Here is a 12,192-nt window from a genome sequence, read left to right as displayed (position 1 = left end):
TTTTTTTCAAATCTCTCTCATTTAGGTCGAGTGTAAATTACTCTGTCTCAATGTGCTTACACAAAGTGAGAGTGAAAAGTTTATCACCTTGGAAACACATCCACAAGCAACACGTCTCACATCTCCCAGCTCTAGTAAAAAAAGAAAAGAAAAGCCAATTAGATGAAGACAAACACATGCTGTTTGTGAGTTCAAACAGCATCTCACCAATGCTGGTTTAAAAGAACAGTGTGTAGTATTTTGGGTGATCTATTAGCAGGAAATGGAATATAATATTTATAATGTTTACATTAGTGTATAATCACCTGAAACTAAGAATTGTTGCATTTTCGTCAGCTTAGAATGAGCCCTTCACATCTACATAAAGAAGTATGATGTGAAAGGTGTTATCACCCGACCCCGCAGTTCCCCTCAGCTCTACGAAGCGTTTTAGACTCTTTTAAAGCTTCGGTAGGCAGAACGTTTCTGATATCTTTGGGCAAAAATTATATAATAACCTTTCAGCATATTGTAATTCAAGTGTTCTGAGAGAAAACGAGACTTCTGCACCTCCTCATGGCTCTGTTTTCAGGCTTTAAAAAAATCTAGACTGCGATGGGAAACTTTGACCAATCACAGGTCATTTCAGAGAGAGAGCGTTCCTATTGGCTGTGCTCCGGCTGGTGGGCGGTGCTTGGTATTTCTTTAACTGTTCTCAACATGGCTGCCAGGTCACACACTTCCTCATTTCACAGCTAAACCGTGCACTACAAGATGTTTCTGAAAACATTTGAGGTGAGATATAGACATTACTGTAACATCATATTCGATCAGCGCTGCCTAGTTTGACCGTTTGGTCGGAGTTCGCGAGAGATTGACAGCCGGCTCTCATAGACGGCAGCTGGACGGCAGACTTCAGATCAGCTCTGATTGCTTGTTTTCCTCCGGTCTGTGAAATCTTGATGATTTTTTCTCTGATAATCTGTCTCATGCACTACCGTCAGGATATAGTGACCATCTAAATCTAAAATGCGTTCTCATGACATGAATGTCCTTGTAATATCATGCTAGTTATACGCCTTTCCATGAGATTGGGTTAAACATTTAGTTCCCTCAATAACTATTGAATTAAATTAAATTAAATTAAATTAAACAATTAAATTTATTTCTGCCTCTGAGACATGTTTGTTAAAAAAAAAACCCTCTATATGTGACTTGTTCTCATCCAACTCTCATGATGGATGCCTTCCTGAAATCCAAACTCCTCCATTGATAGTTTCTGTGTCCTCACCTGCGCTACACCTCATGTCCTGTTTACAAGTTGGTGTCTTGGAAAAACCTCAACAGCAGTTAGACCATGTGACACACACACTAAACATCTAATTGCTCATTTATTGAATTCTTTTAGTTGGTGCACTCGTCTGCCCCGGCAGGGTAGCTCAACCTCACCTCTCCGAGCATGCTTTAGACTAAACGCTGACCCAGATACAGATATAAGCACCAGACATCACCTTCCTGCTTCTCTTTTCTACAAGTCTGCATCTTGGAGGCTGGTAGTGGAATCAATGACCATCTCCAAGTGTGATACAGACAGCCAAATGTCAGCTTGCTCCACTGCAAACCCTTCTACCACTGCTTAATTTATTACGTTTAAATTAAATCCAGTGAAATTCAATATTTTAATTGAATGTTTAGAGCCGGAGTGTTCAGTGATAAATTTCCATTGGCGCCCTGCGCTCCACTATCATGTTTCTCGGCCTAATTACATTTGCATAAATGATGTTCGTCATTATTATCGCGGGTTGGGTAGGCACTAGAGGGGTGAAAGACGGAGCCACGCAGTGTGAAGGGGCAAAAGGTGTGCTGAAAGGATACTGGCATTAATGATCTTGTTTTTCTTTCCTTGTGATGACCCAGAAAAGTGCTGAGGATACATGTCTGTCTGTCCAGTGTGGAGAGAGTGAGAGTGGTAGGTTTCCATCCAAATGAGGTTTCCAAGAAGCAAGCATTGGCAATATCAAGTCTCAGTCGCTGAACAACCGCTGACGTGAACGACTAAACGACCGCGGTTCACCTCAGACAGAACAGAACAGAGCCAGCTGAGGCAAACTATCAGTCTGTGACCTACTGTCTGAGATCGATGAAAAATAAATTTATCTCATCTTGATAATGTCAGCCAAACCTAACGTAAAGACAGTGCAGTTATTATGTGTTGACCTTTAACTGTTGTTCATTTATCATCGTTACAGACAGGAGAGCTCAACCAATGCTACACGTTATTAATCTGAGGGTGAGGCGCCATAAGGACATTTATTCAAGTGTGCTATTAGTATACTTCTTTTAAACCTAAAATAAGAGAGTATACTTTCAGTTTACTTTTTATGTACTTATCAGAGATATACTTAACAAAAGCATACTTAAGTACACTTGGCTTATACTGACAAGTATACAGAAAAGTCGAAGTAGACTTGGCTTATACTTGTACTTTTGATCAAGATGTACTTAAGAAAATTATAAGTTAGTTAATTGTAGTAGAAAAACTATTTAACTAGTAGTTATCTGAATATACTTTAAAGTGTACTTTCATAAACTATAAAGTGGGCTACAAATATATACAAGTATACTTGCAGTATAAAAACTATTAAACTAGTAGTTTAAACTAAAAAGTGGGCTACCAGTATAAAACTAGTAAACTATCAGTACAATACTTACACTTAAAGTATACTTTAATAAACTAAATTAGTCCCAAGAAGTATTGAAGTAGTACACTTACAAGTATAACAGTAGGAATCTGTATACTTATAGTTTAGTTGCAGTACATAATAAGACTTAAATGTAAACTAGTTGTGTAGGCCTACTCAAAGTTTACTATTCTTACACTTACTAAAAAGTGGGCCAAGTTAGTTCCAAGAAGTATTAAAGCAGTATGCTGATAAGTATACTAGCACATTGATATTAGTTTACTTGAACTTTATTTAAGTGTACTTCATAAAATAAACTTGAAAGATACTACTTTTTTGAAAGGGAAACTTAAACCTGCATTAATCAATACTTTTGGCTGCAGGCTCACGGTGCCGGATTACCACCCGACTCTGCAGCTGTACTGGCTTCTTAACCTCTTTAAACTCATTATTTTAGTTTTACAGTCTGCAGATTCACTTTGTAGTTGAGTTTCATCAATGAAGCCATTTCCAGCAAAGAAATTCAGATAAACATAATGTGCACACTATTCAGCAACAATGGCAGACAGACACAGTTAGCAGCTAGCTGCAGTGAACACAGTCAAACAGTTAGCAACTAAAGATTCACATATGTTTGCCAGGAGTTGGTGGAGACAGAAAGAGGGCTACAAGGTGAAGAAGTGTTGGACTTACAGTGGTCTGGTGGGCAGAAACACGACTCCAAATAAATGCTAATGTTAATCCATGTCTGCTTGATGTGTCGATAGGGAAATGTTTGCTAACACATGGCCTTCTCAGGGCCTTTTTTTGTATGACTGTGGTTAACAACAGAACAGAACAGAAGAGCAGCAACAAAGACAGGCTCACACAACACACCATTATATAGGCTCCTAGCTAAAGAATTTAAATTGGACTAAACCACCAGCGGGGGAGCTCACAATATACATATCTACAGAAAAAACCTTATCCAAATAATTATTTAGATATAGATATTTAAAAATACAACGTCCATCACAAATGCACATCTAATAATAGAACCAAGTATCCATGTAAACACCAACAAAACACATTTAATAAAAAACACACACATATCCCAACCCCCCTCCCTCCTCAAACATGGTGCAACCAGGAAGTACAAACAGACAAGATCCTCAGCTGATCATTTGTCACAAACTTTTTTTTTTAGTTTAGTTTATTACTTCATTTGACAGGGACAGTGTATATTGATAACATTTCTGAAAATATGCCAGAGTTAGCCAGAAAGTGGTGATGGTGAGATGACCCTTACAAAAACTTCTTTAAACTTAAAATAAGAGAGTATGCTTTCAGTTTACTTTTTATGTACTTAACATAGATACACTTAACAATTATACTTAAGTATACTTGGCTTATACCGACAAGTATACAGAAAAGCCCAAGTGTACTTGGTAAGTATAGGTCAAGTGTACTTGGCTTATAGCCTACTGAAAAGTTTACGGAAAAGTATGAGATTATTATTAAGTTCACTTAAAGAACACTTAAAAGTATACTTGCAGTAAAAACTATTAAACTAGTAGTTGGCTAAAAGTATATAACCAGTAAACTAAAAGTATACCTAGAACTTCACTTGTAGTATAGTTAATTTTATAGTTGCAGTACAAAATACAACTTGGATGTAAACTAGTTGTGTACTCAAAGTTTAATACTCTTACATTTATAGTATGCTTAGAAGTATGCTTTTATAAACTAAGAAGTGGGCCAATAACAGTCCCAAGAAGTGTTCAACTAGTACACTTGCAAGTGTACTACTAGAACATTGATATTAGTATACTTATTACATAAAGTATACTTGGGATTATACTTGAAGTATACTTCTTTTTTGTAAGGGGAAGCTTCGTGAAGCACTGAAGCTCTCCAGCAAATTTGTTCGCAAAAGGTTAATTTCACGAGGCTTCATCTGAGCTTCATCTGCACACAAAACTACCTGTTGGTCAAATAGTGCAAAACAGGCAGATACTGTATATTACAGATGTTAGGCAGTGGTTTAACCAGGCAGAGGGCAGTGAATGTGCTTGTGTAACTAGGAAATGATAGAGGGGAGACTTTATTCGTTTTTATCCAACACTAATTTCTCAACTGTGTTTTTGGCTTCGGGGCGTCTTCAATTATGTCACAGGCACATGCTCCGAAGCCTCGGCACAGCACGTAACATCACTATTAAAACACAGACCTTAAGAATAAGAGCATTGAAAAGAAGATCAACGATAAAAGCGATGAAAAATAAAATATGCAGATACGAACAGAGCCTGCATTACATCGAGATCATAGAGACAGTTCTTATAACATACAGAATCAAGCATGACAACAATCAGCAGACAGCATGACAGTACACAAATAACAAATAGCATGAAAACACTGCAGCACTAGTGAAGAGTGGATATTATGTAGCAACACGCTAAGCAGGAGTAGCTCTTACACTAAATATAATAATGGCAAGTAAGACGATAAACAACATCTCACTGTTCTTTGAGTTTTACTTCTAGTAAACAAGCTTCTTAATGTTGTGGAGAAAGAATGGTAGTTTTCACAGTTTGTGTTGTGTTGTGGCTCAAGGAATGCAAATGTAGACTTAAAACAAGAGTAATTTATTAAAACTGAAGTTAACTCAAATGAATAGTGTGTAGATCAGTAATGAATGCTGTGTATGGATGTGTGAAAGGTGAAAACCTAAAGGGAAGTATAGCAGGGTGGATGTCAGCTGTGCCAGCTTTTATAGCCGAAAGGGCCTGGGTGAGCTTGATCAGCTGATGACTTTCCCATGTCAGCCAGTTGATTGCTGAGGTCGACCAGGACAGCCTCCATGACAGCGGTCACACTGACGGCCACAAACTGCAGACGGATGAATCCTCCCATATTGCACAAAGACACAAATGGCAGAAGATCCAACACACACAATCCAAAACAACTTCATAAACTATTGATATAGTGGTGTATCTGTCACTTTGTTTTGATGTTTCTCTGCCCCCTAACAGTTATAAACGTATTAATACATCTTTAACTAAAGCTGTGACAAAGTACAGTAAAGATAGAAAGACAATGTGGGTACAAACATTTGCTTTCACGCATGTTTGCTTTCTTGGAAACTTATCAACATGCAACAAAAATACAAAACAGAACACACAATTGTGAGGATGATGAATATAGCACAGCATCCCAGTGCAGCTTTGTACTTAAAAAAAGATGATGCATTATGTTTGATGTGATGAAAAAAGTTTGATAATTTGTATCCAGAATAGCAGAGTTTGAATGTAAAAGTATACATAAATATAAAGATTTACCTTAAATTTAAAAATAAAAATAAATTGTTAGTATGGACATAAACCTTTATATAATGAACTATAAATAATATAGTATATCTACAGTACAAAAATGACAAATAAATGTAATTTTCATGATTGGCATTTGCCTTAAGATAACAGTTGCGTTGTTAATTTACGGAATATGTCTGTAATTTTACAGATAATTTGAAAAAACAGTGTTATTTTCTGTAGAATTAAGTTATAGAGTTACACATAAATATAAAACCAGTAAGACTCACCTTAAAATTACAAAGAAATGCATTTAATTGTTAGTATAGACATAAACCTTTATATAATGAGTTACATATTTAATGACAGATAATTATTGTCATTTTACATACATTTGTATGTAATCTAAAAAAGCAGAAACAATACTGTATAAATAATATAGTATTTTACTTTACAAAAATTAGAAATAAATATATTTTTTAATTACTGGCATAATATTTCAAATAACAGTTGGGTTGTTAATTAACAGATAATATTTATAATTTTACAGAGTTTACACACAATTAAAAAAAAGAAAAGAAAACTACTGTAAAAAATATTATTTTCTGTAAAATTATGATTTTTTTTTACAGTGCACCATTAGCCCACACTGGGTGTCTGTCAGACTCGTGACTGATGGCAGTGGGTAAGGTGATCCCTGGTAACAGTAACACCACTTGTGGTCGTATGTACACAGTGCTTCAGAGCTCTAAAGTGGGTGTCAACCGCTGATGCAGGCAGCGTGTGGGAACAATATGTTCCTAAGGAGGAGAGTGGGAAGATGGGAAGAGATGGGCAGAGATTAGAGATGGGTGTTGTCATGGGGTGGCAGCTGCTGATCCAACCTTTTAAGCAGACTGAAGTTACTTGACCTGATTCTATCCCGCTCCTTCTCATCTCTCTGGCCGACCTCATCTCGTAACATTTTCTTAAATACTTTTGTTTGTTATAAAATGTTACTCATAAACAAAACAAGTTCCCACCATGAACAGAGTTAATGTGGTTGTGGTCGGTTTATAGTGGATGAGGCTGGCAGTGAACTGAAGAAAACAAGCGACTCGTGAAGTATAAAATCAGGGAAACCAATAAAAAGCCAGATATTTTCCCCAAGAGATGGAAAACCAAATCCAGAAATTACTTTTATGAACTACTAATTTGCAACAGTAAATATATTTTTGATAGAAACTTGCAGAAAATGCTGTTATTGGTTGTTATGTTTCTGCCAGGTTACAAAATGTTGAATGTATCTGTAAACATTCAGTGAGATTGTTTCCTCTATAATATCTGTTTGTAGCTATTAAAGTGTGATTCAACTGTTTTACGGTTATGTTAAGGCACTCACAGCACTTGGGTAAGATTGTGGTCTTGGTTAAATATTGAAAAAGTCAAAAGTGACTTGAAGCAAGACACCGGACTGTGTTTACTTTATTATCATTTAGCCAAAACCACAATCTTTCCCTGACCTTTACCAAAGTGCATGACTCAGGATACAAACCCTCATCCTCAGTCTCAAAGTCCTGTGCTTTGGAAAAAAACCCATTGTCAGTTAATATAATCCAGGCAGCAATTATACGTTTACTCTCAAAATGTAATTGGTTAAATAAATGTGATTTCTAGGCCACAGGGTTGACCATACCAGAAACAAAAAGCATGAATATGGGATTTATATTTCAGATGGTGGGAAAGACAACTCCTATGCAAACAATCCTGTATCTGGTGAATGTGAAAATAAACTGTTTGCTAACACATTAGGCTGAAACATAACTTGACAGTATATGGAAACACTGGCTTACTTTGGCGTCTCTACAGGGAAGAAAGCTAAGATAGAGAGGTGTTTTTTTCTTGCCTGGTTATTATGGATTCTAGCAGCCATCATGATGGTTGGGAGATTTGTGATGCAACTGTAATGCCTCAGCATGCTCTATTATGATACAGTACAATGAAAGTTTATTATTCTTTTGTGCCAGTTTGGTAAAAATACTCTAACCTCTTAAGCCCCTGGTGTTGGAAGGTGTGGTTCGCCTAGACAGACATACCCAAAATAAATCAAGAATAGCTCCACAACTACCAGGTCTATATGCATGATGTTGGTCTCTATGAATAGGTAAAACCTCAGAGAATTCATCCCCAGTGTCAGTAACAGTGTGACTGTTTACTATGCCTGAGTAAATTGTTATGAACCAAAGGGAAAATTTAAATTTGTATCCTCGCCTAAAATGTTTTCTAGATTAGACAGTGGATAACATCATTATAGCAATGATGCCATGCACAGAAGTGCAACTGAATTCATTCAGCAACTCCTTGACTACAACTGTGCCAAAGCAGATATAAATAACAGATATAAATAACACAAAGCACATAGATTCTACAAAGGATAGGACCAGGCGGATTCTCCATTTGGCCACTTGGATACCCAAAGTGTGTCAAATGTGTTTTCTACCTCTTGAAAGGGAATCTGTCTCTAAAATACTACTGATATCCACTACAGGAGGCTTTGTGCACACAATGGAGCCTTTGGCCATGACATTTACCCTGTGCATCATCACATTCTACCATTGTGCACAGTATAACATCAATAAAAAACAACTACATTGTATAATTTTGACTCCAAATGGAGTAGATTTATTATAATAATGAAATATGATCAAGTAAAACTTAGATAATAACAAATAAGATCAATAACAATGTAAATAAGATAACAAAAAATAATCCAAAGTCAAGTATGTACATTCAATATAAAAACGGTCAAACATATTATAAAATGAGATTATAATTTCTCGTGTGTTGATTCTGTAACTAAAATATTGAAATCATTGCCAAACAAACATTGTTTGGACAAAATACACTTGGAGTGTTGTTTTAGTAGCGTTAAGGCCTCGTCTTTTAGAGACAATTCAGAAAAAAGACCACCACAGCATTTTATGAAGTTTTTAAAGGCAGTGTTTTAACACACAGCTCAGCCGAACCCAGTACCGGGTTTGTCGAGTAAAAGAGGTTAAGCGGCACAAATGGTTAAATTAAGATTTGTAGGCCATATTTTGTCTGAGATATGATCTGTGATTTAAACTGAAGAAAAAACAAAACACTGAAAGTAAATAACGGAGCAGAGGAGTCGAGTTTAAAGGGACAGATTCTCAGGATGACGTCAGTACAGGCTCTTGTTTGTACAACGTCCGTTGCCTCTTGATTAAAAGCCTGCTCAGATTTTCACCCGGAGGACTTCTCAAGAGGAGTAGCCTGGCTTCAGCTTCGGTGACCAGATCCTATTAAGAACTGCAAAGAGCTTTTTCTCCTCTTCGCTGCGGAAATAACTGCCGTAATGTCTCCCCTTCTTCACCACTTTGGAATGCTTTTCTCGGCCTCCCCCCCAGTCCTTCTCACTTTCCCTCTCTTTCTTTCTTTTTGCTCCCATGCTGGGAAGAGTAAGTGAGAAAAATGATTAAATCATATTTTGTGGGGGGTGGGGGCTGGGCAGGACAGACGGGGGCTCTTAAAACAACACTAGGTACATCGTCAAAAAGCAATTTTGGCGCTTAGGTTACAGCCACTGACGGGCCGTTACACAGCGCCCCATGGCGTGGGGCTGGTGGTTAAAATATGAGTGGGGCTGAGAGGACCTCCTTATAGTGATTGAGGAGGATTCCCCACTGTTCGAGGCAAGCTGGAGGTTAAAGCCCAGAAAGATTCACTGCACACTGCTCTGCTGGACAGGATAAACCTGTCCTCCAGATTCGCCCCCAAAACAATGGTGTATTATGTGCTTGGATTAAAACTGACTACCTTCCATTAAACACAATGGATCAAAGTTCCTTTAAATACTCACGAGAGAACAAATGTGCTCACAAATTCAGGTCAACTTTGATTGACTCCAAACACATTTCCAGATGGAGAACTTCTCTTCCAGTTTCGGGGAAGCCAGACGTTCTCATTCCCCCAACAAGAGCGGGGAAACCGATAGCATAATTTGTCCGCTTAGGGAAGCTCCTGTCGCCACTAAACCTTTGTTGGAATTAAAGCCAATAGAGGGTGGAGATGCCCAGGGGAGCCTGGTGTTGTCTGAAAAGTCAGGAGTAGAGTTACTAGAAAATCCCATCCCTTGAGTCCGACCCCCACCGTGACCTCTTCCCCACCCCAGGGATGGTCCAATGTACAGGTAAGGAATGAACACAGCGCTCCATGACAGTGAGATGGTAAGTGGTGCCATTGTCAAAAGGGCCATCCAGAAGGGTATCAGGGGGTTAAGTGTCCTGCAAAAAGATCCTATTCTTCCACTTCTATCTAAACTGCCATCCCACCACTCAATACCACTACACACAGAAACCATACCACCTTCTCAAAGTCTGTCAGATGCTGCTTTGACATGACCTCTTAATTTGACTTTTTCTTTTCTTTTTGTGTTTGATTTCATCACTGCGGACTTCAAAGCGAGGGCTCGTGACAGGCGGTTACAGTGAGAGGCTGTCGCTGGCTGACTTCAAACGATGCCATATAATGCCACATTGTCATAACTAGCTACCTGGGCCCCCCGTTATGATGTGAAGATGATATGCCCTCTCTGACCTCAAAGTGCCCCATTATTTTTTGCTTTTCCAGTCTTTCTATGCAGGTTGAATGCTCGCTTGAATTAGCTGGATATCTATAGAGCATTCTACAATAGCTGTATGTTTGGTGGAGATCACATAAAGGATATTTTCTTTAATAATAAAAAAGGAGTTGAATTCACGTGTTCTTTAACTTTATCCTGAATTAGTGGTAAACTCCAGTGCTCCAGATAGGTGCTTGAGAAGTTATCACTCTAAGAAATATCTGTGTATTAAGACTTGTATGACTTGTCCATAGAATGTGAATCATGGGTGTATTTCTGTTTATTTACATTTCAAATTGCATTATGGGACCTTGGTCTTTCATCCGATAGCTTCTGGCGGTCACTAGAGGCAGCCACCTCCAGGCACGTCATAACATTTTATGCAAGTCTGCATTTCAGCGATATGTATTTTTTGGAAAAATTAACTAAATGAGTATTTTATTAGCAGTATCCATAGTTTGAAATGTTATATTATCTGGTTTGGTCATGTGAAACATAAGGTTACAATTGGGAATTTCCTGGATACAGCTAATACTGCTTGTGTTTGCTAAGGCAATGTTAGTGAGCTGATGTTTACAACGCCATTATCATAACTAGCCAGCACTTGGTTTGGGAGATAAAAGAACTAATATTAGTTACCAGCTCTGCGTAAAATTATTTTTGTAACGTCAATGAAAATAAGCACTCGTTATTTGGTTATGCCCCCATCCCCCATTCTTTGTGGTAAATAATAAAAAATATTTTTTTTACTATAGATACACCATTAAATAACAGAAAATATTAATTAATTCAAAATGTCTACAAAAAGTCAGAGTAATGAGCTACCAGTACTTTTTCTGTTATTTTACGTATTTCTTTGCTTAGAGTAGCTAAATATAGTGTTGGTATGTGATATTTGGCTAAAGCGGCTCCTCTGTTAATCAAATGAAGATGTTTGGGGATGTACTGCTCTCTCTTCTTTCAACAATAAGAACAATTTAAGACTGTATTTTGCAGGTCATTCACCAGGAAGTCAGTCAGGGCCCGATGAAGATGCACATGTGGACGTTTCTCACAACTGCTCCTTCCATATTTGTCACCATCTCTGCCGTTCCCTCACCCTCTCTCTCTATCTCCTTCCGCCTCAACACAACTTTCCCTGTCACGGCATATTAAAAGTGGTTTACATGTGCATGTCCAATGCGATGAATATGGATGTGACCTCTTTCTTTGGCGCCTGGCCGCCCGCCTGCCCTCTCGCCGGCACCCCCCCCCCCAAGGCACAAGACACCACTTCTCAATGAGCACAGCGTGCACAGGAGACACAGCTTCACCCCCACTGAAAACACACACACACACACACCAAGGAATTACACTCATAATCATAGGCACACATATATATACACATGCATGCACAGAAACCCACGGCCCGACTCTCTCATGCTCTCGCCTTTTCACTGCTGCCTCTCTCCGCTGACCTTTCACAATGTGTTTTACATAAAAATAAAAGAAGAAGGGGGTAGTAAAAGCCTGAAGACTGAGGTGAAGGAGGATGCTGATTTATAATTCATGTTTGTGACACCTCTAATGAAACAGTGGCCTCTGGTCTGTGTCTTTATTTGTGGCAGTTCAGGGCTTACAG

At 38.1% G+C, this 12,192-nt stretch overlaps 1 long non-coding RNA gene across 2 annotated transcripts in view; it reads right to left on the bottom strand.

Annotated features, from left to right (window-relative positions):
- Nucleotides 1-3,510, bottom strand: part of LOC119495197 — a 32,477-nt gene extending 28,967 nt beyond the window's left edge. For both annotated transcript variants that reach the window (XR_005208388.1, XR_005208389.1), the window contains exon 1: nt 3,354-3,510. This is a non-coding gene — a long non-coding RNA (uncharacterized LOC119495197). The remainder of the gene's footprint in view (nt 1-3,353) is intronic.
- Nucleotides 3,511-12,192: the final 8,682 nt, after the last annotated feature.

This window comes from Sebastes umbrosus, chromosome 10 (genome assembly GCF_015220745.1).
Source record: "Sebastes umbrosus isolate fSebUmb1 chromosome 10, fSebUmb1.pri, whole genome shotgun sequence".
Classification (NCBI taxonomy): Eukaryota; Metazoa; Chordata; class Actinopteri; order Perciformes; family Sebastidae; genus Sebastes; species Sebastes umbrosus.
Note: the sequence above shows the minus strand (reverse complement) of the source record. Positions and strands in the feature narration are given on the sequence as shown.